This window comes from Macrobrachium nipponense, chromosome 13, assembly GCF_015104395.2.
Source record: "Macrobrachium nipponense isolate FS-2020 chromosome 13, ASM1510439v2, whole genome shotgun sequence".
NCBI classification, from domain to species: domain Eukaryota; kingdom Metazoa; phylum Arthropoda; class Malacostraca; order Decapoda; family Palaemonidae; genus Macrobrachium; species Macrobrachium nipponense.
In genome coordinates this window covers 9,458,102-9,485,904 of record NC_087206.1, presented here as the reverse complement: position 1 = coordinate 9,485,904, position 27,803 = coordinate 9,458,102, and the positions used below count along the sequence as shown (strand labels likewise).

Genomic DNA, 27,803 nt, shown 5'->3' with positions numbered 1-27,803 from the left:
TTCATGCAGATTGTTATCAGCTATTCATGTAATTGTTATAATCGTAATGCGTATATATATCTTTATTATTTACTTTTTGGATATATGAAGATGTTTTACTGCCGGATTACCGTCGTAGTGTGGAGCAATCGCTTTCGGTCCCTGGGCCTCTGTCTGTTTTCGCACCATAAGAAATTATGGGGCCGAATTTGCAATGACCAGAAAGTCATTAAAAGAGGAAAGCTAGCATTGAGGGGCATATGATTTGAATGAGAAAAAATACAAATTTATACAATAGCTAGCTTGTAAAAAATACTTGATTACAAAAAACTTGATTGACAACTAAGCAGCATACCTACTGTGGGTTTCAGAGACAGTGCAAGCACGTTTTTTGGCAATATTTCTGTAACGAACACTTGTATCGGAACAAGATTTTGCTATAGTGCATTACACCCAGTGCCGTAATTTATAAGGGTATCGTGAAACACTAATCGTAAAGAATAACGACAACCAACCACCACCACCACCCCCACCCCTTTCCTTCTTCCTTCCTTCGCCTTCCTTTCTCTCCCTCTCTGTCTGTCTGTTGCCATTCGGTATGTGTTCACCCTCCAAACTGGGTATAAGGCTATACACAAAACGTGGAAATTGGTGAAATTAGGCTATGTATTGGAAGTATATATACATAAATATTAAAGCAATTTTATCATTATTGTATTAGTATGACAACTAGAATTCATGGAAACAGTTTATAATAAAGCATCGCCGTATGCTTATTTTAGTTCGTATGGGGCTTTCATATATCACATTATGTTGATGAAACTTCAATCTTTTGAATGGTATGCTTAGAGTTGTAATTGTATTCTTGTTTCACCAATTAAATATAGAGTGAATAAGACCTGGTCAGGGTGATGACGATGGATCATCCGTGATTGTTTACCCTAAGACTTACACAAAACCGGGTAAATAGTTAAATTAGTGTATCTATTTGTAGAATATGTACATATTACAGTAATTTTATAATTATTGCATTACTATAACAACTAGAATTCATGGAAACAGTTTGTAAATGCATCGGCGTATGTGTGACGTTCCACTAGATTGGCAACGATGAGTCATTTTCCTTGCGTCGTTTGCTCTTAAGTATACATCGGAAATATTTGTAATTTTTCAGGGTTAATTTGGTTGCAAAAAAGGGATAATAGACATGAATTAAATAAACATTTTGAAGTAAAGTTAAACTAGATAAGGAGTAAAGTAAACAATTAAGGGAATAAAGCTTTGCACTTCATAAAGTGTAGTCATCTGCTGCTCGTAACTGTGTTTGCGGAGTGACATACACTGCATGGGGTATTACCTTGGAAATTGACCAGAACTGATATGTTATTGTATGCTGGTGATCATCGAATGCTATCGCACATGTGCAGTGTTATAGGGGAACTTGTGGTAAAAAGTGGAGTTTCCTTCACGGGGGCCAGATCCCCCTGGTCAAGTAACACATCCTACTAGGTTAGATTATGTTAGTATAGTTCCTTTTATAATAGGTTTCCTCAGCCAATCCCCTCTTGAACATATGGCTCTCTTATGACTTCCAGGCTGGCCATCATAACAAGAAGAAGTCTGTTCTCTCTCCCCTCTTCTTATGTCCATTGTCCATGTGATGTGCATTCTATTTAGAATTACAATCTTTTATATGTACCTATTTAGTAAAGAGGTTTTGAAATTTCAAAATGCTGGTTTGCCACCTAGTGTTAGTATGTAAAGGTCACTTCCGGTGTAGAAATGAGATTTGAAAGTGAAAAAAAGAAAAACATTAACCTAAACTGAGAGTCTACTCCTTTAATAATTCTGAGGTTTTATTTCAGGTTTTTAACCAGGTGCTGATAAAGGATCACCACCCCTTACCTTTGGAAAGTAAGTAGAATTGTTTCTTTACTTGTACTTATATTAACCATCTTTTCTTCCAAAACTGTTATGTGCAGGGCCTTTGTAGAATTATGCTGCTCATATGTGACTGAAGCTATGGGAGATTCATTGGCTGGGTACACTACAGGATGTCATATGAATGAACCACTCTACATAATTATAGATAAAATACACAACCCTGGCATTATAGTGTGCATTATTTATAAGTTGAGTGGTTTGTTCATTGAAGATCCTGCAGTACCCCTGCCAAAAACACACTGCCTAATAACATATTTTTCTTGATATCTGACCAAAGCTGATTTCTCAACAACTAAACTGTATGTTATGTAAAAGTTACAATGCATTCCCAGTGTCAAATGGGATTGGAATAAGTCTCTTTATTGGTAGAAGACCAAAAGAAGCAAATTAGTAGTAGTTTAACAATGTCATAGTCTGGGCTAATGTATGCTAATGCATACACCCTTGACAGGGATAAATTTTTGGATGGCTTAAAGGTGGCCAAATAAAACAAAAACTTAGCAATGACAAGAGGAAGGTATGCATATAAACATGCTGTAAGAAAAGAAATAAAAAAAAAATTTCTGTTCCGTCCACGGGAAGTTGAAAGTGAATATTTTTCACCACTTTTGGCCTCTTTTCCTCAAGACATTTGGGAAAATACGTATGCTAATTTTACCAAGTTATAAGTGTTTTTTCTAGTTTTTATTTTATTTTGTAAAATTATATTTTGTACATGAACTTTCCTGCCAGATATATACTTAGCTTACGTCTCTGACGTCACGACAGAATTCAAAACTCGCGGCAAAGCGACAGGTAGGTCAGGTGATCTACCCCCACCCCACCCGCCGCTGGGTGGCAGGTGTCTGAACCAATCCCCCTTTCCAGTCATAATTTTTCTGTCGCCGGTGTTGACTACATCTGTTGTCGATACCTCTCGATTTTGAATTATTACTCGTTTTCGCCCTGGATTGTTTCAACGGACTTTTGGTGAAGTACCTGCTCCTTGGCTTGGCATTTGCGATTTGTGGACCGTTTTTGGATTATTCTTTTGATTATTCTTGGAATTTCATTATGTCTGATTTGGAAATTAAGAAATCAACTATGTTCAGAGTTTGTTCTGTTACCGATTGTAAGGTGAGGCTACCGAAAGCTGCGGTAGACCCTCACACAGTATGCATGAGGTGTAGGGGAATGACTGCTCATTTATTAACCCTTGTAATGAATGTGGTAATTTGAATGAAGAAGAATGGAAGGCGCTTTCTTCTTATGTAAGAAAGCTTGAGAAGGACAAGGTTAGGAAAGCTTCATCTAGGAGTTCTAGTAGGTCTCGCGCTAGCGAGTTTGAAGTTGATAACCCTGTTGTAGACGTAGCGCCTTTACCAGTTTCAGCCCCTGCTTCCTGCACCGAACCCGAAGATGCGCCTTCGGAGGTGGACACTATGAGAGCCACTATTCGCAGCATGGAGCTGAAAACAAATTAAAGTGCTAGAAGGTAAGAGGTGATAGCAATTTGTGCAGTGATCCCAGTTGAGTGGAGGGTGCGTCTGATCGGCTCCCTAATGCTTCTAGGCCTAGACCCTCTTCCAGACTCCCAGACCCAGTGGAGGAGGAAAGTCGAAAGCCGCGAGGAAGGTTAGGAGAACCCCCACCGGTCATGGCGTCCCCTCGGTAGCGCCTGATGTTCGATCCCCAGGCTACCTTGGATCGCGCCAAGAGAGAAGTCTTACGGCAATGCTTCTCGTCGTCGCCTTCTCCTTCGCCCCAAACGTGGTTGGAGCTCCTCGGAAGCTTCTCTGCCGTCGAAGAGAGCCTGGCAGGCTTCTTCCCGCGCTCTCCCTCCAGCCCTGAAGTTTTTTCGGAAAATCCTGGATTGGATGTCAAGAAACCGAGGATTTCTTTGGAGTTTCGCTCTCCTAGTAAGGATCGAGCTGCGTCTCCCGTGAAGGACTTTGTTAAGTCTCCTACACTGTGTTGGCTAGTCTGCAGGCGCAGATTTACGGCTCTGGCTGACTCCTTGATTGTGAATGCTGGTCGTAGGAAGGACGTCTCGCTCCCGGTAAAGAAGTCCAGGCGCTCTTCTCCAGGCTTACGCTATTCGTCAGTAACTGCCCTCGTCTCCAGGAGTGGATCGTAGTACGAGGCGCTCTCCTGCGGACATCGTTTCTCTTTTCTCTTTATTCTCCGTCGGACAAGGGGCATGCTTCCCGTAGACGAGCCTCTCCTGACAGGCGCTCGTCTCGAGACAGGATCTCTCCCGCTGGCAGACGCCAGGAGCCTGGTAGGCGTTTTTCTCATGGTAGCCGCTCTCCTTCAGGCTTTCGCTCTCCTGTGACCACGCCCTTTGGTAGACAGGCGCTCTTCTCCTGTCAGCCGCCCTTCGCTTAGCATGCACCAAGGAGCCTGGTAGGCGCTCTTCTCCTTCAAGGCGCTCTTCTCCCGATTTTTCGCTCTCCTCGAGTTAGGCGCAGGGAATCGGTCGACGCTTGCTCGCCTGTAGGCGCTCGTCGCCAGAGATTCGCTCTCCTCGCAGCAGGCGCCAAGAGCCTGATAATCGCTTCCCGCAGGACAGGCGCTCTTCGCCAGGCAGCCGCTCTCCTTTAGACAGGCGCCAGGAGTCCTGATAGACGCTTTTCGCCTAATAGGCGCTCTTCGCCTAATAGGCGCTCTTCGCCTAATAGCTCTTCTCTTTCGCCTGATAGGCGCTCTTCGCCAGATTTTTCGCCCTGCGTTCGTTAGGCGCACGAGCCTAGAATGCGCCCTCATCCTGACAAGAAGGAGTTTTCAGGCAGAAGCTCAACGAAGTTATAACTTCCCGGTTAGATGTCAGAGTTCTTCCAGACATTCTTCAAGGATGGACTCTCGGCTGAGGACAAGACAGCCTTTTCATCGTAAGATCGTGAGGATCTTTCGGCGGAAGAAGAACGGATCCCTCGGAAGAAGAAATTCCTAAGGATTCCTCCGTTTCTTCATACAAGCGGTTGACGGACCTGTTGCTTCAGGAATTTGGAGACGCCCTTTCTCCTGCGCCCCCGCCCGCATACGCCTCTTTCGTTATTTTCGACTTCGAAAACTTCGAAGGTTTCATCCTGTGTCAGGATGAAGCCTGCAATCTCCATGAAGAAGGCGCTTAGAGGTTTTGGTGAGTGGCTTCTTTCGCAGGAAGAGAAAGGAAGACGGTGTTCTCTTTTCCCTCCTTCTAAGCTTACTGGGAAACTAGGATTCTGGTATGAATATCTGGGAGAACCCTTGGGCCTCGTTCTTCCATCCTCGGCAGACTCGGACTTCTCTTCACTGGTGGATTCCTCTCGACGCTCTGCCCTCATGTTCTGCTAAGACGACATGGGGGATGAATGAGCTTGACCACCTGTTGAAGGGAATGTTCCGAGTCCTGGAGGTGTTTAACTTCCTAGACTGGTCTTTGGGCGTTTTGGCCAAGAAGACGCAGACCCGCCCGGATTCCATTTCTCCTGAGGATCTTATCAGTGTTCTCACGTGTATGGACAGGCAGTGAGGGATGGATCGAGTGAATAGCTTCACTTTTCGGAGCGGGAGTGATCAAGAAGAGATCTGTGTACTGTTCGTTCCTGACGAAATCAGTATCGCATGCTCAGAGAGCCTCTCTCCTGTATTCTCAGCTCTCTCCTCAACTCTTCCCTAAGAAGATCGTTCAGGATGTTTCTTGTGCCCTTTCAGCTAAGGCTACACAGGACATGCTAGCCCGCAGTCTACCAGGAAGCCTCACTCTTCTTTCCAAGCTAAAACCAAGAGAGAGACTCCAGTTTAGGCAGGAGCCCTTTCGAGGAGTCCCTCCTGCCAGAGCTTCTTCCTCTCTAGAGGATCTAGACCCACTAAACGAGGGAAGACCTTCTCTAGATCCATCAGAGGGAAGAAGTAGGATTCAAGTCCTCCAGACATCAAGTGGGTGCCAAACTTCTGAAAGTTTGCCGAGGCGCTCGGGCCCAGAAAGGGGCGGACAACTGGTCCACTCTCGATTGTCCGCAAAGGCTACCTCATTCCCTTCTTATCAAGACCTCCGTTGACGACGACTCCGAGGGAGTTGGTAGCCAAAGTTACAAGGACCCCATCATTGCATCAATCCCTCTCTCTAGCAGTAGAATCTTATGCTGGAGAAGGAGGCGATATGAACTAGTGAAAGATCCTCATTCTGCGGGTTTTTACAACAGACTGTTCCTAGTTCCCAAGAGCTCAGGAGGATGGAGACCGGTTTTGGATGTAAGCGCCCTGAATGTCTTCGTAGAAAAAAGGAAGTTCGCCATGGAGACAACTTCTTCAGTGTTGGGCGGCTACTTCGTCCAGGGGACTGGATGGTGTCCCTAGATCTTCAGGACGCTTACTTCCATGTGCCTATCCATCCTTCTTCACGGAAGTTTCTAAGATTCATGATGGGAGGGAAGATCTTCCAATTCAGGGCCTTGTGCTTCGGCCTTTCGACAGCCCCTCAAGTTTTCACGGGTTTAATGAAGAATGTAGCGCAGTGGCTACATTTGGAGGGAGTGAGGCTGATCTCTCTATCTAGACGATTGGCTGATCAGAGCAAGCTCACAAGAAAGATGTCTGGAGGACCTACAAAAGACACTGACTTTAGCAAGTTCGTTGGGCTTCTGGTGAACTTCCAGAAGTCACAATTAATCCCCAGTCAAGAGCTGATATATCTGGGGATTCGGATGGTTTCTCCGGATTTTCGGGCATATCCGTCACCAGAGAGGATTGCTCGTTGCCAAGAGAAACTAACGACCTTCCTAGAGAAAGATGCATGCACAGCGAGGGAGTGGATGAGTCTGTTGGGGACACTTTCCTCGCTGGAGCAATTCGTTTTCTCTAGGAGGTTGCATCTCAGACCTCTCCAATTCTTCCTTTACCGGAACTGGAGGTGTCTCTCTCTAGACCTGGAATTCTCCTTCAGGATATCAAAGGAATCAAGAAGGACCTTCTGTGGTGGACAGATCCTCTCCGATTTGCAGAAGGTCTGTCTCTGTACATGCCAAACCCGAACCAAGTATTGTTTTCCGACGCGTCGGAGACGGGTTGGGGGTGCGACCCTAGGGTCAAGAGAAATGTCAGGCACCTGGGAGGGGGAACAGGTGTCCTGGCACATCAACAACAAAGAGTTGATGGCAGTGTGGTTGGCGTTTAAAAGCCTTCGAGCCCCACGTCCGAAATGCTATAGTTCAGGTCAACTCGGACAACACCACAGCTTGGCTTACATAAGAAAGCAGGGGGGGACACACTCTTTCTCCCTGTACGAAACAGCGAAGGACTTGCTGTTGTGGTCTCAGGCAAGGAAGATTGTTCTCCTCACCAGGTTCGTACAGGGAGAAAGGAATGTCAGAGCCGATCTCCTGAGCAGGAGGAATCAAGTGCTCCCCTCGGAGTGGACTCTGCACTCAGAAGTTTGCCAGGACCTGTGGAGGTTATGGGGCAGACCTCATCATAGACCTTTTTGCGACAGCAAAGAACAAGAGAATAGACCTCTACTGCTCCCCGATCTCGGACCCAGGAGCAGTGTCAGTCGATGCTTTCCTCCTAGACTGGCGAGGTCTGGACGTCTATGCTTTTCCTCCATTCAAGATTCTGAGTCAAACACTCAGAAAGTTTGCGGCCTCGGAAGCGACAAGGATGACGCTGGTAAGCTCCATTCTGGCCGGCCCAAGATTGGTTCACAGAGGTACTGGAATGGCTAGTGGACTTTCCAAGAGCTCTTCCACAAAGAGTAGATCTGCTCAGACAACCCCACTTCGACAGGTATCACAGAAACCTCCCCGCTCTCAATCTGACTGGCTTTCGACTGTCAAAAGTCTTGTCAGAGCGAAGGGTTTTCAGCTAAGGCAGCGAAGGCTATCGCATCAGCTAGAAGGCCCTCTACCCTTAGTGTCTACCAGTCGAAGTGGGACGTCTTTCGCCGTTGGTGCAGAAACCAGAAGCTTTCCTCTTCTTAGTACTCTGTGACCCAAATCGCAGATTTCCTGGTTTTTCTCAGGGAAAAATGTGGTCTTGCAGTTTCGACCATCAAAGGATATCGGAGCATGTTAGCAGCTGTGTTTAGGCACAGGAATTTAGATATCTCCAACAACAAAGATCTACATGATCTGCTAAGATCTTTTGAAACTTGCAAGAAACCCTCGTCTCAAATTCCGAGCTGGAACCTGGACGTGGTTCTTCGTTTCCTGAGGTCCTCGAAGTTCGAACCTCCCCAGTCATCTTCTTTCAAGGATCTTACGAAGAAGGCTCTGTTTCTTTTGGCTTTAGCATCTGCCAGAAGTTAGTGAGCTTCATGCTCTAGAAGGAAGGGTAGGTTTCAAAGGAGATTCCGTGACCTTGTTCCTTCCTTCCTTCTTTTCTAGCTAAGAACGAGAACCCCTCAAATCCTTGGCCAAGGAGTTTTTGAGGTTCCAGGCTTAGCTCCCCCTGGTAGGGGAAGAGCCAGAAAGAACTCTTTGCCCCTGTGAGGACTTTAAGATACTACCTCCAGAGGAAGAAGTCTCTTAAGGCATTAAGGAACAGACTTTGGTGCTCTGTTAAGGATCCCAGTAGACCATTGTCTAAAAATGCTTTGTCCTTCTTTATTAGAAGCCTCGTGAAGGAAGCACATTTGGCTTGCGGTGAGGATCACTTCAAGCTTTTGAAAGTCAAGGCTCACGAGGGTAAGAGCCATTGCGACGTCCTTGGCTTTCAACAAGAATATGTCACTCCAGAATCTGATGAAAGCAACATTCTGGAGATGCAATTCAGTATTCACGAACCACTACCTTAGAGACGTCAAGATTACTTACGAGAAGTGCTTCGCGTTAGGCCCGTATGTATCGGCGGATTCGGTGCTGGGGCAGGGAGCTGAAGCATATCCTTTGTAAATTTTTTCCCCTATTGTTTGTGTTGTGTTTTTATGGTTGTTTGAAAGAGGATGCGGGTAGGCATCTCTTTCTATTCGTATTGCTAACCATTTAGAATGGTTAGGTGATCTGTTCGTGCTAGAGCTCCCTGCATTGGTAGTGGTCAGGCTCTGTCATTTAAGAGGGCGAATCCCCATTGACATGATCCGACTTGGATTCTACTGAGTAAGTGGATATCAAATCCCTTCGGTAGACCCAAAGAGTCTTTTCAGCTGTAGGTCACGCCCTCGCTGTAGCTCTTCAGGCTTTGCAGACTAATAGACAGTAACTATGAAGTCTTCAGCCTTATCAGGTAAGAACCAAGGTTGTTAGTATCCTACAACAGATGTTGTTTCCCCTTTTTCCTTGTTACCTCTGTCTTTTTCCCTCCACCAAGGGTGTCAATCAGCTAAGTATATATCTGGCAGGAAAGTTCATGTACAAAAATGATATTGTTATTTTACAATAAAGTTTTGTACATACTTACCTGGCAGATATATACGATTGATGGCCCTCCCAGCCTCCCCTCAGGAGACAGGTGGAAGAAAAATTATGACTGGAAAGGGGGATTGGTTCAGACACCTGCCACCCAACCCAGCGGCGGGTGGGGTAGATCACCTGACCTACCTGTCGCATTTGCCGCGAGTTTTGAATTCTGTCGTGACGTCAGAGACGTAAGCTAAGTATATATCTGCCAGGTAAGTATGTACAAAACTTTATTGTAAAATAACAATATCATATTACAGCTCACACAGTATCATAACAGATAAGAACTAAAATTTTGCATTAACAAATTCTGAGTACTTATAATTATCATAAAATATTTACAACGTATCATTAGATGGGAAGTTGCGACAACTTTCACCTTTACCCCCTCAAACAAGACTGAATCTATCTCAGCCCACTCTGACTCATGTACTGCAATCTGAAGAGTTGCCAATTGTGATAAGTGGCATTTTCCCAGCAAAATTCGTTCAAACTGTATGTCACACATTCTTGAACATATATATGTATGCTACCTGTACTTTACCATAAAGCTACGTACAGTGGTACCTCGACATACGAAATTAATCCATTCAGAGGCGGCCTTTGTATCATGAGCTTTTCGTATCTTGAACCGCATTTTACATGTAAAATGCCTAATCCATTCCAAGCCCTACAAAAACACCCTAATAAATTATATTTCCAGGCTTACAACACATGTTCTAGGGTTACGACGCCGATCCGACGGAAGAAATATGACTCCAAAAGGCAAAGAACTGTACATACTTGAGTAATATTCAACTGCATGTAATGTTCAACCCCTTTTTTACTGCATATATTAGGACTGTAGCATATGTCCCTTAGCAATAAGCCTAGCCTATGTTAGCAATTGCTACTGCAGCCTAGTCTATGATTATGACATCTAAACCTAAGAAGCTAAAAGCTTAGAATATGCCAATAAAATGTATAAATAATCAGTATGTGCTCATTTCAAATACAAATAATTATTAATTAATCATTAACTATAATAAACAAACGAACAAAAAAAAAAAACCTTCCAACCTTTTGTTTACATTCAGCACTTATGAGTACCGAACGATCGCCAAGTAACCACTTTTCCTAGCACACAGTAAGTCATAATTGTTCTGATACGTAATACAAACCATCGGTCCTTTACAATAGGAAGGTAACTAGTGGCAGCTGGAACGGTCGTAAGCTTCGAACAAGGGAGTTCGGTAGTTAACTGCTTGTCCGACAGTGCGCGCCGCACGACTGGGAGGTGAAGAATCACTTTTGCTTTCGGCCGTGTTGGTGGAGGACGTGTTCGTCATCGCTGTCTGCAAGCTTCATCGTCGTATGCTTGGGTTGTGTTTCTTCAACTTGGTTTGTCAGTGTAGTGAAAGATTATTGTAAGTACGTGTGACTTTCTTATTACTTTCATTATTATGGAATCTCGTGAAATGGAGCTGTCCCCTCGCCCTTCCATCAGCCGCACAGTTTGCCCTGGTGTGGAGGACCGTAAGTGTGGGGTCTTTCGCTCCTTTCCCGAGGTAGATCCTCATGTGTATTGTGCTCGGTGGCGGGGGCGTGAATGCTCTCGGGCCGAGCCTGTAATGTATGCATAAATTGGTCGGAGGTGCAGTGGGTGCTGTACGAGGGTAGGAGGAAGAAGCGTAAGCCTGCCAAGGAGTCGTCGGAAAACTCTCCAGCGACTCCTATGGTTACAGTCTTCCTTCCTGCCCCCGGCTCAGCACCCACGTATGGCGCCTTCCCCTTTGGGGGCGGGTTTCTCAGTCCTTTTCTTCGCCCGATCTGTGAGCGTAGAAGAGGGGGTGAGATACCCCGACGTTCAATTGTATTCGGGGTCTTCCGTTCGTTCGGGGTGGGGCTCTCCCCGCCCGCTACGCGCGAGGGGTATCCCCTCCTTATCACTTGGCCCTGGTCCTGAAACTGAGGGGAGTGGATATCTCAGACTCGTTCGAGATCTCCTTGCTTATGAGGAGCTTTGAGAGGTCTTGCCCACCCAGGGAACTCAGGCCCCAGGGGTGGGATGTCACTCTCTTCCTTAGGAGCCTGACTCGAAGACCCTTAGAGCCACTCCAAGAGTCGTCAGACAGGGATCTGACCCTCATGACCCTCTTCTTGCTGGCCCTGGCATCGGCAAAGAGAGTAGGGGAACTTCATGGTCTTTCCTTCGTCGTAAAACATACCAGGGGATGGGGATCTGTGACGCTCGATTTCGTCCCGAACTTCGTAGCTAAGACTCTGAATCCGTCGGTCCCTGACGATCAGTTCGAGTCTTTCACAATCCCCACCCTAATGGATTTCACCGACAATGATACGGATGAGATGGTGCTTTGTCCTGTGAGGGCGCTACGGCGCTATCTGAAGAGAACTCGGCACCTCAGGCCTGAGTGTCGACGCCTCTTTGTTAGCACCGGGGTGACCAAGAAAGAAGTATCCAAGAACACACTTTCTTTCTGGCTACATGAGGTAATCAGGATGGCGTACGAAGCTGATGGTACCGACGACATCCGTACCCTTCGTCCGAGAGCCCACGAAGTCAGAGGTATTGGTTCTTCCCTTGCGTTCCGCAAGAACTTCTCCGTGGCGCAGGTCCTGAAGGCAGGGGTCTGGTCTAACCAGACCACCTTCACCTCCTTCTACCTTCGTGATATTGCCCACAGGTCCTTGGACACTTTTCCCTTGGGACCCGTGGTGGCTGCTCAACATTGTGTAGCTACCCACCGCACCCGAGCGGACAGAACAGCATTGAATCCTGGTGTGACTGCATGAATGGATGAGTGAATGAGAGTGTGACTGGCTTCTCTTCCCCATCTTTTTCTCCCCCCTCTACCTGAGGGCAGAGGGACACGGTCGTCACTTCGCTGGAGCAGGATGAGATGCAGGTATGCTACTCGACCGAGCCCCATCCTATCCCTTTCATTAGGGATAGGAGCGAATATCCACCACTTCCCCCAACAAGGGGGGGAAAGTGGAAGCCAACAAGAGACAAACCCATGACTTTATATTGCCTCTTGCAATAGGAACAAGTTCTTGCTTGCTAGTTTTAAGAGGTACGCTTGCCTCCCTCTTATTACTTGGGTCCAGAGGTCTGTCCATTGATCCTGCGGTACATACCCCGATCAATTGGGCAGAGGCTAGGATCCCTCCCTCTGCTCTTATGACCAGGGAGGGAATCCAAGGTTGGGCGAACACCAGTCTGTTCTTAAGACTCAGATTCCTCCCACCGAGAAGTGAGTCTTCCTATTGTAAAGGACTGATGGTTTGTATTACGTATCGGAACAAATGGCAATTTGTCCAAAATTGCATTTTTCCTAACTATACATACAAACCTGAGGTCCTTTACACATAGTCCCACCTCATGTCACCCCTCACTCTGCGTTTTTCCTGGGCCTAAAGCAAAAGTGATTCTTCACCTCCCAGTCGCGCGGCGAGCGCACTGTCGGACAAGCAGTTAACTACCGAACTCCCTTGTTCGAAGCTTACGACCGTTCCAGCTGCCGCTAGTTACCTTCCTATTGTAAAGGACCTCAGGTTTGTATAGTTAGGAAAAATGCAATTTTGGACAAATTGCCATATTTTCATTATCTCTCTTCATCTAATGAAACTACCAAACAGTATAATAACCATTCATTTCTATTCTTTATTCTATCTTTACCTAATGGAGATACCGAGTTACTGACAGCTATAATGAAACATGTAATATTAAAACAGAAGAAGAATTCTATAAAATACAGTACGTATTTTGTTGGCTTAAGATTATTGTTCAGTATGATTTATTTTATATTTTATGATATCTAATTCACAATTTTTTTGATTAAATGTATTGCATGTACTCATTTCAAATAAATTATTAAGTAACCATTAACTATAATAAACAATCAAAAAAAAAAAAAAGCTTCCAACCTTTTAGTTTAACATTCACACTTACGAGTACTGAACGATCGCCAAGCAACCACTTTTCACCTAGCACACAGTGCGTACAGTAATCAATTTCATTATCTATCTTCAACTACTGAAACTACCAAACAGTATAATAACCATTCATTTCTATTCTTTATTCTATCTTTACCTAATTTTTTTTTTATTAAATGTATTGCATGAATAAGTTTTTCAATTTACAGCATCCTTTTACCAATAGAATACATAGAGCACATGGTGTAGATGCTGACCAATAGGAGAGCAGGATCTTACAGCGGTGACTAGCAGTCAAGGAACCAAATGGGAGAGCGGGAGGATGGTGGCGAGTTTACTCAGTTGGCGGCACGCGAGTTTTAAAATTGTTCTCGGTGGTCCGGGCGAATCTTGGGACTTTACAGCAACAACCTTTCGTAACTTGAACTATTTTCGTATGTAGAGCCAAAAAAATCTTCGTATTTGCTTTCATATCTCAAGTTTTTCGTAAGTTGAGCCTTTCGTATGTTGAGGTGCCACTGTATATGTAAACATATATGTATGTTACCTCTCCACAAGTGGTTAAGGAATTACCTATCATACATGAAAATAAAGTTACCAGAATAAAAAAAAAATATGATTGTGAACATGCTTGCAGATACACAAAAATTACTGTATGGCACTTGCAAATCCTAAGGGGCCAAATGAGAGAGGAGATAAGAAAACAAACTGGAAATTTTGTCCAAGGTCTGGCAAATTACAGTCATGTTGGACTGATATGCATATTCTGGGGTTGGGATGAAATCTCTGACAGCTTTTGACATTAGGTACTGCCAAATATGTAGTGTGAAAGAAATTTGCCTCCAAAAGACTATATCTGTCGGCTGGTTATGGACTGATTATGATATAATTCCTACTTAAATCTTATACAGTACTATTGATCTTTATTTGAACAAGAAAAGTAAAATCAGCTGTTGTTTCTGATTTGTCAGTGTTATAGTTATGTACTTTCCATGTTTTCTCTTTTACTGTATTTTCATATTTTTAACATAAGGTAACTTTACATGGCTATTTGATTATTATCATTACAGTATTATTAATTATTATCCTTTGTTTTTTTCAGCATCATCTGGTAACTTGGGAATGTGGATGGGTCGTGAGCTGCTTGCATTTTAGCCAAAACGAGATAGTTTTGTTACTTTCTTTGCTCTACATCTTTGTTACAATACTGTAATTTTATAAAAGTTATCATTTTTCTGTTTATTCCATTTGTTGGTGCACATGATACCTAATTCAGCAGTGAGTTTTTTTTTAATAAATTGTTAAATATATATTTTTTCAAATAACCACAAAAATAGATTATTTTTTCATTTAAACTTTGCAGGTTAATGACTTGCTCAGTGAGGTATTGCTGTTTGTTTTAGTTTGAAACCACATTCACTGATGGGGTATAATTCAACATTAAATGTTACTGGAAGGATACATTGTTAAATGCACTGATTTGTGTGAAATAACCGGTAATATACACAGTATTGCTTTCCTATTTTACAAAGTGCATGCCAATTTTGTTTTTAGTGTTCACGTACTCCTGTTCCATGTTGGGTCAAGTGCATAAAATGTGAATATTTTTATGCATATAATGAGAAGTCTTCAGATTCATAATGTGTTGTTTAGACTATTATTACAGTACTGCAATAAAATGTGAACATTATTGGTTCATATAATAGGTAATCTTCATTTTCATAATCAGTTATTTAGACTGTTATTACAGTACAATATTCCAGTATGTATTATCAGTTACGAAATCAGACATTGAATTTTATACTGACAATTTACGAATATCATTTATAAAATATTTTTTTTGTATATGTTAATCTTTCAATGATGATGAAATTCTTTTGCTTTCATACAATAAATGTTAATCCTTCAGTGATCATAATATATTCATTTTCTTTCATACAGTGACTAATGCAAGGACCATTTATGCTGGCAATAATAATATCTTCCAGGATATGGTATGGAAAAGGCTTGATTAGGTGGACATAATATATTGTACGTAATGTTTTACAAACATGGGGTTAAGTCCTTTTAGAAAAGAAAGTGGTGCATTGCCATTCAATTATTATTATAATAATTATAATTATTATTATTATTATTATTATTATTATTATTATTATTATTATTATTATTATTATTATTCAGTAGATGAAACCAATTCATAGGGAACAAGCCCACAGGGAACATTGACTTGAAATTCAATCTTCCAAAGAATATTGTGTTTATTAGGAGGAATTAAGTTGAAGTAGAGTGAAATACAGAAAGAAGAGATCCCACTTATAAAAACAAAAAAAATATTAAATATGTAAATAGAAAAAAAAAGTATCAAAATGCGATAAGAATAGCATTACGGTAATATATTGCATTGCAATTTTCCTTGTACTTTTGAAGTTCCAATTGCATGACATCCTCTGGGAGGCTGTTCCACAGTCCAACGGTGTGAGGAATAAAGGACCTGTAACTGAGAAATTCGGCAGCTAGGCTCATTTACTGCATATTGGTGCTGCTGTTCAGCGAATCTGGTTGCTCCTGTATTGAAATCCAACTAATGAAAATGTGACACAAGAGACGGTCAGTGGTCCAATTCAAAACTGCTGTTATTAGGAAACAGAAACCTACTACCATGAAGTACTCTTATCTAGAAGAGATAAATCTCTTACAAAAGGCAACCAGACATCCACACTGGAGAACAGTATGCTGATAAAGGAGGTACAAGTGACCTTAAGCAGGTTGCATTGATTTTATCACTTATAAGTATATGAGGCCTTACGAACAGCATCTAACTTTTGTGCGGCCTGTGCTGAAATTTTCATTACGTAGATGCTTTTCTAAAGTTAGGTGTAAGTCAAAAGTTACACCTAGAAAAGTTAAAACTTCAGAATCATTCAGCAAAGTTCCATCCACCTGAAGATGAGGGTGAGGTGGGAGATCTGTATGAGATCTGCTAATCAATAGAATGTTTGTTTTAAAAGTAGAGGTCAAAGTTGCCAGTTTCAGTCCTCCTCCAAGCTATTGCTTCTCGGGCACATGTAACCCCAACTCCCCACCATGACGTCACTCGTGGTAACCACTGGTAGACACCCTCACTTATTTGCCCCCGGCGGGAGGCAAACGCCGCCCTGCAAGATTATGAGACAGCATGTTACCAATTTTACTAGCACATTTGAGTCTGGAATGCAGTCTCATACCCCGGCAACTATGCCATTCCCAGATCTGGTCAATGTGGCATTACAAATTTTTATGTCAAATACTGCTGGTGGGAAACATTTTTTGATTTCCCATGTTTTGTTTTCAATTTCTAAGGAGAACACTGAGAATCATATCAGTATTTTAGGAATGCAGTACTAACACCTACAAACACCACTCTACTTATGAGTCAAGTTCCGGTTGACCATTTGTATGTTGAGTAGTTTGTAAGTTGGTTACTGTACTTTTCATGCCTATTTGAGTACAGCATGATATAAAATTATCACATTACTGTACATTTTTCCATCCTAAAATGCAATACACTGTACATATAGTGATATATAAATAATTTGTGATCCCATTTGTTTGTGTTTGAATGGTAATAATTTGAATTTTCTTAAGTAGGGTGGTGTCTGTATCTGGCTCTCTTTGACAAGGATAAAAAAAAATAATTCATGATTATTGTTAACTGCTGGCGTAGCACTGCAAGTCAGTGATTTTTAGTAGATTGTAGGAGCAATTGCCTTTCTACTGTAACTAAGTCTGTCTGTCAGTCCTTATACCGGGCAGATTTTCTCAAGTGTGTGTGGTTGACTTGCATCATGTGTCCATATGATGTAAAAAAAACCATATTACTTACATATGGTATTATTTCTTTGTTTTGCCCTGTAATTTCTGCTATTGATGTGACAGATAATGTATTTTTTATATCCTCATGTTGATCGGTAAACTGAAATTTTATATACCATGTATACCATGTACCGTACTTGTGCATTCTAAAAGTGTACAGTATTGAATTGCGTTCAGCCTCTATGTCATATTATCATATACTGTTTCAGGGTAACTGTCTTCATTTTTTGCTGAAACTGCTTGGGAGAACAAGCCATGTAGTAAATGGAAGGATGTCCATACTAAATGAAGTATTCCTCTCAGTAACAGAATTTTTTCCTCTGAACAAATGTGTGGTATGTGTTCAGGTATTCTTGTTCTTTGCCTATGTAGTGTTCAAGGCAAAAATAATAGTGAGTCTACCAATAATTCACTGCCTATAAACAGAAAAATGCTTTCATATAGAAGCAGTAAAACTCAAGTCAACTTACCTCTGTTTATTAATGACTTGAGAAAGAAATATTATAAGTAAATAGCATATGTATATATACTTTTGAATATAATACTGAAGTAAAACTGACCACTCTGAATTTAATGATACTTATTTCATCTAGCAGATATGCTGGTACCTGCATGATCGAGTAGGTAGCTTTTCAACAGTGAATTTTGTGTAAAAATCTTTTCATGAATTTTGCAAGTATATTTACAAATGAATACCATCTTTATACTTGCTTACAAAATAAAGCTTTTAGGTTACCTACTTGTGAATTTAGAAATTAGACTTGGAGATATGGATAAACTTTAACAAGCATAATTTTGATCATAACATATTATTTGTCAAGAGCAAACTATTTGAAATAATCTATCAGGGGGTAAGTAAGTAAAGCAAATGCAGTACAACACTTATATATTTAATACAATATAAAGTTACAAAAGTTAAATTATCATACTATATCTTCTAAATATGTACAGGTTTGACAGGTAGTTTTTATATGGACATTTACAATTAAACACACCATTTTTAAATAATACATCTATAACACTCATACATACTCTATTTATATATGGGTTCACTCAGTTACAAACCATGAAACGATTGCCTTAAAGAACTTGATCGTAGATCTGAGTGGTTGACCGCCGGCCAGGTTCATGATCATGACAGAACCAATCTTCTCTATAGCAGAAAACCATTGTTCAGATTACCAAGTTTTTAAAAGTTACATCGGTTTTTCTCTGGTAGTCCTGTCCTTAATGCAGTAATTCCCTTAATTGGAGAATGCACATACTATGGAATTAGCTTTCTATTCTCTGGAACTCAGCAAATAACTTTTGTTACTAGTTGGTTCAAGAACTGTTTCTCTTCAGTCAGTCTCAACCTGAACATCTCTGCTGCTGACACTTTTGCCTCATCCCATCAAGTCTCTTATGACCTTTCGTGGGCTTTTGTTTGGAAATCCATATACCAAGTCTACCACCCTAAACTTTTTTCCTTATCCACCCACTGACCAGCTTAAATACTACATTTTATAAGTGTGAATATCACACATTAAGTTCCTTGAAGTTTTGTTTCCATCTTAAAAAAGGCACAGAAATATTTGTGGTTTAACATTAAGCGCCTTGGTTAGCTGGAGACAGAAATATTGAAAAATTTACCTAGGTCCTGAATGACGTCTCCATTTGCTTTGATAAATGAAGGCAAAAAGAGATGGAAGGATTTTCATACCAAGGGTAATTTACTGGGTTCCAGAACGAATGGAAAATGAATACTTCTGAGATGTGTCCTCTTCATCTGGAGGAAAAGTAATATCACAACCAAATGTGTTAAATTTAGTGGGGAAGCATAAGTAGCCAGAAAATTCTTGGTGACTCAAAGAACTTAATCTCCCATCAGAGCAGAAGTTATTTGGGAGAATGTAGATCTAGTTAGTGGCAGTGTTAGCAGCATGATCAGAAGGTGGTAGGCAATGAGCCATATTTAAAAGTAATATATTTTTTTATTTTAACATTAAATATGAGTGCTGTACTTCAAAATCGCATGCTGCACTTGTGTTAAGTAGATTTTGTTAGGTAAATTTAGCTGCCTTCAAAATTTCCACGTACTGTACCTCCCATGAAATAAATGCTATTTGTTGTACATAAACTGTAATGGTGACAAATTACATTTGTGTGAGAATTTAGTAAATCCCATACCAGTTGTATAGTGTGAGCGTACACTTATTCCAGTTTTTGTCAAGTGATACTAAATTACTAGTAAATGCATCAGAATCCACACTTTACAGAATCACAAAAAAAATGTTTCATCATCTGAGGAGTTTACATTGATCTTATAAAGGGTCAATGAATGACCTTACAAAGGTCAATTTTTTTTTACATTGATATTACTGAGTAAAGTATTTTTGTATACAAGTAGGCATTATCTGCCAACAGTTTTTTGTCGCATTATTTCTTAGTAGACACATTGTTTTGTACATGAACTTCCCTGACAGATATATACTTAGCTATAGTCTCCGACGTTCCCGACAGAATTTCAAATCTCGCGGCAACACGCGACAGGTAGGTCAGGTGGTCTACCATTACCCGCCGCTGGGTGGCGGATGTACGAACCACTCACCGTAAGCTTGTCAGATTTTTCTCTGTCGCGGGAACGATAACAACTGTTGTCGGTTTCCTCTCGATAGTTTTCGATTCTCCGCTTGCATGGAGTTAATTTGGACTTCTTTTGGTGACGTATTCGCTTTGTTTGGCTTGCATACGCTGATTGTGGACCGGTTTGATTTTGAGTTTGATTTTCTTTAACGATGTCTGATCTAGAATCGGTAGTTAAAACTTCGGTGTTGTTTAGGGTTTGCGTGAATGAAGGATGTAAGGTGAGGTTGCCGAAAGCTTCGGTAGACCCCCACACGGTTGCATGAAATGCAGGGGGAATGATTGTGCGTTTGCTAACCCTTGTAGTGAATGTAACGGGATTGAATGAAGAAGAATATAAGGCTCTCTCTTCTTATGTTAGGAAGTTGGAACGTGATAGAGTGCGTAAGGCTTCCTCTAGAAGTTCTAGCAGATCTAGAATGAGTGAGTTTGGATGTGGGATCCTAATAGTACTAACGTAGAATTAGAACCTTCTTCCCAAGTTGGCAAGCCCCGGCTCCCCGCACCGAAGCCGGAGATTCGCCTTCGGAGGCGCAGCTCTGAAAGCCAAGAATCGTTCTGTGGATCAGAAGATTCGTCAGTTGGAAGGTAAGGAGAGTGTTAGTGATCAGTGCAGTGTCCCCAGTGTTGTGGAGGGTGCGTCTGACCGGCTCCTTAGTGCCTCTAGGCCTAGACCTCTTCCAGACTCCCAGTTCCAGTGGAGTAGGAAAGTCGAAAGCCGCAGGAGGGCTAGGGAGAGCCCCCACCGGTCAGGCGTCTCCTCGGCAGATCCTGAAGTACGCTCCCAGGCTGCCGTCGGATCGCTACAAGAAGGAGCTCCTACGCCAATGCTTCTCCTCTTCGTCGTCTCCCTCTCCGAAGAGAGGTTGGAACTCCCCGGATGCGTCGCGCCCGTGAAGAGGGCTTGGAAGGCTCCCTGCAGTCCTTTGGCTTCTAGTCCGGAGGTTTTTCCCGGAAGAATCGTCGGTGGAGGCGAAGAAACACAAGAAATCCTGTGATCGTTCTTCTTCTCGCGCTCCGCGCCTGCCTTGCCGAGAAGAATTAGAAGATTCTCCTACGAGAGTACTCGCGGGACTTCAAGCTCAGATCACGGCGCTAGCAGACTCTCTAGCAGTTAGATCACGTAGGAAGAAGGACGTTTCTCTTCCGATCAAGAGATCTAGGCGCCGCTCTTCAGAGATCGTTCTCCTTCATATGGGGAGGTTTCGTATGAAGGTGGGGGCTCGCGTGAGCGCCCTCGCTCGCGAGCGCCCTATCACGCGTGAGCGCCCCTCGCTCGCCTGGCTCTCTTTCAATTTCAAGGCGCCAAACATCGGTAGGACGCTCTATGGAGAAAGAAGTTTTTTCTCCAGATTGATTCCCGCTTCCGGTAAGCGCACTGCACCTGCTCATCACGCGATTTCTTCAACTCCCACCCCGCGCGAGACTTCTCCTCAGCAGCCTCAAGATTATAGAAGGCGCCCTTATACAAGTAGGCGTTCTTCTTCCAGATGTCACTCTCCTCGCAGTATCGGATCGTGACTTCTCTGCCTGACGGGCATCTAGAGTCTGGTAGGAGTCGCCTCCGTGCATGATAGACCGGCCTACTGTTAGCCGCTCCCCGCAAGGTAGGCGCCAAGAGCCTACTGCACATAGCTCTCCTAGTAGGCGCTCGTCTCTTTTAAGGCGTCATACTCCTGATTATTCTCCTAAGGGCAGACAACAAGAGTCTTTCAAGCGCCCTTCTCCGTGTAGGCGCTCTCCCGCTTCTAGGCGCACTTCTCCTGACCGTTGTCTCTTGGTAGGCACCAGGAATCCCGGAAGCGCCCTTCTCCAAGTAGGCGCTCGTTAGTTTTGAAGCGCCCTTCTCCTGAATGTTACCCTCTTGTTTAGACGTCAAGAGTCTCGCAAGCAGCCTTCTCCTAGTAGGCGCATTCGCCTTCCAGTCGAACTTCCGTTGATCGTACGCAACTGGACAGGTATGGAGAGCCGCGCAAGCGCTCTGCTCTCGATAGGCGCTCTTCTCCTGGCAGCCGCTCGCCCAGGATAGGTGCATAGAGTATAGTAGGCGCTCGCCTCCTCGTAAGCGCCCTGCGGATGTTTCCGAGAAATTCTCGGAGTAGGAGCCCTACCTCTCCTTCGGCTGAGATTCCGTATACCTCGAAGAGGGAGTCTCATCGTATACTTCCCAGATTCTCATCGTTCTCCAGTGGATGTGAACTCTTCTAAGAGAGGGCGTTCTCCAACCTCTCGCTCAACTTCTGCTAGGATCCCTTCGTCACCTAAGGATCTTCCGCGCTCGCCTCGACAAGACGTCCTAGAAGGTTCGGATGAGGAACCGAACACTTCTGCTGCTGTCTCTTCTTACAAGAAGCTTACAGAGCTACTTTTACAAGTTTTTGGGGATTCCTTACGCCTACGGCTCCTCCTTCTCCTCACTCACTTTTTTCAAACGGCGAAGAACAGCGAAGAGTTCTTCTTGTGTGAGGATGAAGCCAACTCTTTCTATGAAGAAGGCACTGAGGAGTTTTGGTTCTGATGGCTTCCAAAGAAGAAGCGGGGAAAACGATGTTCGCTTTTCCTCCTTCGAAGTTATCAGGACGCGTGGTTTCTGGTACGAAACAGGAGAGCCCTTAGGATGGGTCTACCGTCTTCGGCTGATTCGGATTTTTCGGCACTGGTAGATTCGACAAGGAAACTGCCCTTAACTTCGCTAAGACGACTTGGGCAATGAACGAATTGGATCATTTGCTCAAAGGTATGTTAGAGTGCTAGAAAGTATTTAACTTCCTTGATTGGTCGTTGGGAGTCCTAGCCAAGAAAATTGAAGTGCCAGAGTCAATTTCACCAGATGATCTTATGTGTGTTTTGTCTGTATGGACAAGTCAGTAAGAGACGGAGCGAGTGAAATCGCCTCCCATTTATCCGGGCATCGTGAAGAAGAGGTCGGTTTACTGTTCCTTCTTAACGAAGTCGGTCTCCCATGCTCAGAGGTCTTCTTTGCTGTTTGCTCCTCTGTCTACTCAGTTGTTCCCGAACATCGAGTGCAGGACATTTCGAGGTCACTTTCGCCAAAGCCACCCAGGACCTTTTGGCACAGTCGGCAAGAAAACCTCGCCCTTCTTCCCTACCAAGGCTAAGAAGGAAAAGGCAAGTGTTCGAGAACCCTTTCGAGGGGCATCTTCATCAAGAACCTCTACGTTTAGAGGTCGTAGACCTTCAAGAAGGGGTAAGACTTTCGCCAAGTCTGTTAAAGCCCTTCCCCCAAATAACTTGCAAGTCCTTCAAACAACGGTGGGCGCCAGACTCTTAGAGTTTGCAGAAGTCTGGGCCCAAAAAGGGGCGGATCCTTGGACCCTTTTCTATTTTGAGGAGAGGTTACCTCATCCTTTCGTCGAAAGACCTCCCTTGACGACCATCCCAAGGGAACTGACGGCCAGGTACAGAGACCCCATCATGATCAAGCTCTCCATCTAGCAGTAGATCAGATGCTGGAGAAGGGGGCTATGAACTAGTGACAGACCATCATTCATCGGGCTTCTACAACCGCCTTTCCTAGTTCCGAAGTCCTCAGGGGGATGGAGACCGGTGTTGGTGTAAGCGCCTGAACTCTTCGTTAGAAAAGAAGAAGTTCACGATGGAAACGCCTTCATCAGTGCTGGCAGCGCTTCGTCCAGGGGACTGGATGGTTTCCTTGGATTTTCAGGACGCTTACTTCCACGTACCGATCCCATCCTTCCTCGAGGAAGTTTCTCAGATTCATGATGGGGGGGAAAATTTTTCAGTTCAGGGCTCTGTGTTTCGGCCTCTCGACGGCCCTCAAGTGTTCACGGGGATTTTGAGGAATGTGGCTCAATGGCTTCATTTGAAAAGGGTGAGGATATCCATGTACCTCGACGATTGGCTAATAAGGGCCAATTCAGAGATCGTTGTTTGAAGGACTTACAAGTAACTTTAGAAGAATTGACGAAGGCTTTGGGACTTCTCGTCAATTTCAAGAAGTCATCACTAATTCCCGAGCAAGAGTGTGTGTATCTCGGGATACAGATGAACTCTCTGAGTTTTCGGGCTTTTCCCTCGCAGGAAAGGATAGCCCGAGGATTCGAGAGAGTAACAACCTTCTTAGGGAAAGAAGTATGCACAGTGAGGGAGTGGAGTCTGCTGGGGACACTCTCCTCTCTGGAGCAATTCGTTTCCCTAGGAAGGTTGCACCTGAGACCGCTCCAATTCTTTCTTCATCGGAATTGGAGTCGTCGTTCTCAGGATTTGACGTTCTCCCTGTCGTTATCCCAGGACATCAAGAAAACATCCTCTGGTGGACAGATCCCACCTCTTTGCGAAAGGGGAACTGTCTCTTCATCACAGACCCCCAACCATGTGTTGTTCTCCGACGGCGTCGGACATGGGGTGGGGTGCAACTCTGGGAACCAACGAAGTGTCAGGTACCTGGGTGGGGGACCAGGTAGCCTGGCACATCAACAGAAAGGAGTTGATGGCTGTGTGGTTGGCTCTGAAGGCTTTCGAGCCCAAAGCAGAAGATCGGTAGTGGCAGGTCAACGCGGACAACACTACAGCTCTGGCATACATCAAGGAAACAGGGGGGACGCATTCCTTCTCCCTGTACGAGACAGCAAGAGACCTTCTTCTGTGGGCAGAAGAAAGAGGAATCAAGCTTCTCACCAGGTTCGTGCAGGGAGAAAGGAATGTAAGAGCAGATCTCCTCAGCAGGAAAGATCAGGTCCTTCCCACAGAGTGGACCCTTTCATCTGGATGTATGCCAGAGCCTGTGGAAGTTATGGGGCAGGCCACACATAGACCTCTTTGCCACGTCAAAGACAAGAGGCTGGATCCTTACTGCTCTCCGATATCGGATCCAGAGGCAGTAGCAATAGATGCTCTTCTTCATAGACTGGAAGGACTCGACGTCTACGCGTTTCCCCCCTTCAAGATCCTGGGGCTAACTATCAAGAAGTTCGTAGAGTCCGATTCAACGAGAATGACCTTAATCGCTCCCTTTTGGCCGGCCCAAGAATGGTTCACAGAGGTATCTTGGAATGGGTATTGGCTGGACCTTCCAAAGATCGCGTCCCCCGCGAAGGAGCGATCTACTCAGACAACCCCACTTCGACAGGTACCACAAAAATCTCCTCGCTCTCAGTCTGACTGGTTTCAGACTGTCCAAAGTTTGGTCAGAGCGAAAGGCTTTTCAGCAGCAGCTGCTAAAGCAATCGCAAGAGCGAGGAGACCTTCCACCTTGCGTGTATACCAGTCAAAGTGGGATGTCTTCAGACGTTGGTGCAAGAGGAAGAACATTTCCTCTTCCAGTACCTCTGTGACCCAAATTGCGGATTTCCTTATTTTTCCTCAAAGAAGAATGTCATCTGGTTGTGTCAACTATTAAGGGATACCGCAGTATGTTGGCGGCGGCGGTATTTCGGCATAGAGGCTTAAATATATCCGATGATAAGGACCTGCATGATCTTATTAGATCATTTGAAACCATTAAGCGTCCTCATGTAGTACCGAACTGGAATCTAGACGTAGTCCTACAATTCCTTGGATCGTCTAGATTCGAACCTCCTGGCTTAGCCTCTTTCAAGGACTTGACGAAGAAGAAGGCTATCTTCCTTTTGGCCCTAGCTACAGCTAAAAGAGTGAGTGAGCTCCAAGCTATTGAGGGCAATGTAGGGTTTAAGGAAGATTCTATGGTATGTTCGTTTCTTCCAAGTTTCCTTGCAAAGAATGAAAACCATCACGCCCTTGGCCCAGGAGCTTTGAAGTTCGTAGTTTTATCTTTTCTAGTAGGGGAAGAGCCTGAAAGAACTCTTTGCCCCTATGAGAATATGAAGTATTTCCTTAAAGAGGAAGGAACACTTAAGGCTAATCAAGATGTACTTTGGTGCTCCGTAAACGGACCCCACTCGGCCCATGTCGAAGAATGCTCTTTCCTTTTTTCTGAGAAGCCTTATTACAGAGGCACATGTTGCCTGTAAGGAAGATCAGTTTGTTAGACTACTGAAAGTGAAAGCTCACGAGGTGAGAGCCATCGCAACTTCGCTTGCATTCAGAAAAAATATGTCTGTGCGGAACTTGATGGAGGCGACTTTTTGGAGATGCCAATCGGTTTTTCGCAAACCACTACCTACGTGATGTAAAAATCACATATGATAAATGCTTCGCCTTGGGTCCTTTCGTATCGGCGGATTCGGTGCTGGGGCAGGGAGCTGAACTTATCCTGTGTAAATTTTTTATATGTTACCCTATATTTTATATTGTTGTTTTTTGGTTGTCTGAAAGAGGTTGCAGGAGGCACCCTCTTTTTGTCGTAATATTAACCCTTTGTATTTTGGTTAGGTGGTCTGGTGGGTTTTGGCTCCTTGCAGAGGTAGTGGTAAGGATCTGTTAGGTAAGCGGACAAGGTCCCTCTAACAGCATCCGACTTGGATTCTACCACAATAGGGGATCACATATCCCAGTGGTTAGATCCGAGAGTCTTTCAGCATCAGGTCACGTCCTAGCTGTAGCTCTCCAGGCAATGCAGACTCAGAGATAGTATCTATGAAGTCTTCATCCTGAAAAGGTGAGAACCAAGGTTTTTATATCCTACAACATTAGTTGTTTCCCGTCTTAACCTGTATTATTGAGCTGTCTCTTACCCTCCACCAAGGGTGCCAATCAGCTAAGTATATTCTGTCAGGGAAGTTCATGTACAAAAATGATATTGTTAAACTACAATAAAGTTTTGTACATACTTACCTGGCAGATATATACGATTAATGGCCCACCCAGCCTCCCCTCAGGAGACAGGTGGAAGAGAAAAATCTGACAAGCTTACGGGAGTGGTTCGTACATCCGCCACCCAGCGGCGGGTAGTAGACCACCTGACCTACCTGTCGCGTGTGCCGCGAGATTTGAAATTCTGTCGGGAACGTCGGAGACTATAGCTAAGTATATATCTGCCAGGTAAGTATGTACAAAACTTTATTGTAGTTTAACAATACATTTTTCAAGTTCTGTTTCTGCATCAGATTCACATTTTCTATATTTTTGTTTTTTATTGCATTCTAAGTTATAGTTTTCTCTTTCTTGTCCATGGCAATTCTCTTTAGAGATTCCAAGTTCTTGTCTTCAACAGTGTAGGAATGGCAATGGCAGATAAACTTTCCATGTGTCTTACCATTAGAGTATTCTATGGGGTTTCTACTGATGTAGATCAGAAGTTTATGCTGTGGAAGGCAATGTCGAAAGGTCCTTGTGAAGTTGAAGAGAAAGTCAAGAATAGTCTTGACTGGGTTCCTAGTGTTCTTACCCAGTAAAATGCTTTTTCTAGTTGATCCATTTTTGGCAATGAGATTTCTGCGGCTGATAATTTCAGCTCTCCTTTGGATGTCCTGGATGTCACTGATGGCGAGGCCATTGAGGGAGGTTCATCAGAACTAACAGAACCAAGAAAGATGAAGAGGGCCAGTAACAGCTTCGACGCAATTCAGGGGAGGCAGAATCTGAAATAGGCAAGTCACCATATTCAAGCTCTCCTGTTGTCATGACGACTATCTTCAGCAGGGATGCTGTAAAAGAAGAAAATGTTCCACTGAAAGAGAACAGGAGAATGTAGAAACTGAAACTGAAAGGCAAAAAGTACGCTCGCAAAAAAGGGAGATGAATTTTAAGAAATTCCAGGCAACTGTATTAAACATGGTTATGTACACTGAAAATAATGGGAGTTGACCCAGCTGCAGAATGAATTCCAAGGAAGTGAGCACGACCACCCAAGCAGCCACACCCATTTTCATACTTTGAGCACAAGGAACAAAAAGGAGGACAATAGTCAGGACAAAGGTGACGACTTCGCTCATTCGCTTCACATTTTGCAGGTAGATCTTCCAAGACTTCATAATGAGCAGCTGTACAATTTGCCACAGGAGAAGAACCAACAGCAAAATCGCAACGAATACCTTACGTGAAGTTACAATGTCCTGTTGATAGTCATTGCTTTTTATGACGTTACTTTCAAAGGTACTGTTTGTTTCAGTGATATCCACTGCTTTGGTGCTGTTGTTATGAGCGATGGAATTTTGAGGCCAATGATATGCTATTATGTAAGCCATAATTAATATAATAAAAGCAAAATGG

The 27,803-nt window shown here is 43.6% G+C and overlaps 1 protein-coding gene and 1 long non-coding RNA gene across 4 annotated transcripts in view; one reads left to right on the top strand and one right to left on the bottom strand.

Annotated features, from left to right (window-relative positions):
- Positions 1–14,501, top strand: part of LOC135225633 (uncharacterized) — a 66,938-nt gene extending 52,437 nt beyond the window's left edge. For both annotated transcript variants that reach the window (XR_010317053.1, XR_010317052.1), the window contains exons 3-4: positions 1,845–1,893; positions 14,317–14,501. This is a non-coding gene — a long non-coding RNA (uncharacterized LOC135225633). The remainder of the gene's footprint in view (positions 1–1,844; positions 1,894–14,316) is intronic.
- A 12,578-nt stretch (positions 14,502–27,079) lies between these two features.
- The window catches only part of LOC135225629 (uncharacterized), a 58,493-nt gene continuing 57,769 nt past the window's right edge, over positions 27,080–27,803 (bottom strand). Inside the window, exon 5 of one of the 2 annotated variants that reach the window (XR_010317050.1) lies at positions 27,080–27,172. The gene's annotated coding sequence lies outside the window, so the exon portion shown is untranslated. Of the gene's footprint in view, positions 27,239–27,803 lie in introns of both variants that reach the window. The other variant, XR_010317051.1, reaches the window with a different exon arrangement.